Here is a 1,153-nt window from a genome sequence, read left to right as displayed (position 1 = left end):
CCCGATGGCAGCGAGGCAGAGGGGCCGCTTTCCTCCACACCAAGCAACACTTTTTGCCCTGCGGCTGCTGCCACTGCTCAGCACAGACGGGCAAACCCGGAGCATGCAGGATCACGGCTGCACGCATAGGTCCCTGCCAATACCACTGCATGTGGCCGGGCAGTGAAGAAGGGGCACAGGGTGTGCTGGGGCTGTGCGCTGTTGGTGGTGGCAGGGAAGTGCCACAGGGCACTCAGGTACTGAGCTGTTGCAGGGCAGGGGTGAGTGTTGACCAGCTCAGGGGGGTACGTGCAGGGGGGCTTCCATGCACACCGCACATAACCTCAAACTCTTCCAGCAAGCCCCACAGCTGCACCCTCCCCCACACACAATCACACACCCTACAAATACTGTACCCCCCACATACATATCCACACAAACCCCTCATCCCTGCACACACCACACACCATACAAGTCAGACTGCATTTTGAGCTATTATGCAATCACTTCTACATATAAAGAACAAACACACACACAAATCAGGACACAATTTTTTTTTTTTTAATTAAACTATATTATTGTGGGTGTTTGATTTTTAGTATATAATTCGTTTGGTTTTTTTCCCATTCTAAGATGGGAAAAGGGTTTACCCAAAGGAGTACTTCCAGAAGCAAGGGGGAAAAGGCCACAGGTTAGGGATGGGATTTCTGGTCCCAATGCCATGACCAGGGGGTGGGGCACATGTCAAGGGGCAGGGCTACCCATGTGGCCCTCAGCAGCTTGCTAAAACTCAGTAAGTGGCCCTCCACCTGAAAATTGCCCACTCCTGGACTAAGAAAAAAGAATCATTTAATTAATCATGCAGTCTACATTTGCCCTGAGTAAAAAGCTAGTAGGTTTCAAACAGGAAATGGAAGTTCTCTGAATCACATCTCCCATCTCATTCTGCACACTTGAAAATGATTCTCTGCTTTTCTGTTTTAGAAGAAACTAAAACCATCCATTTCCTGCTGTTGGTGTCACTGGGCATAACCCTGGGTAACTCAGAGGGATGGAAGACCACGAGTGTCGAGGAAGTCCTTCTGCTCCAGGCTCAGAAGAGCCAAAACCCCCCCCTTGCCCAACCTTTGTAACCCTTTCTTTGGCGCCTGCAATCTCCTGTCCTTCTGGAAAG

The sequence above is a fragment of the Crocodylus porosus genome, unplaced genomic scaffold (assembly GCF_001723895.1).
Source record: "Crocodylus porosus isolate Cpor-Errol unplaced genomic scaffold, CroPor_comp1, whole genome shotgun sequence".
NCBI lineage: Eukaryota > Metazoa > Chordata > Crocodylia > Crocodylidae > Crocodylus > Crocodylus porosus.
Note: the sequence above shows the minus strand (reverse complement) of the source record.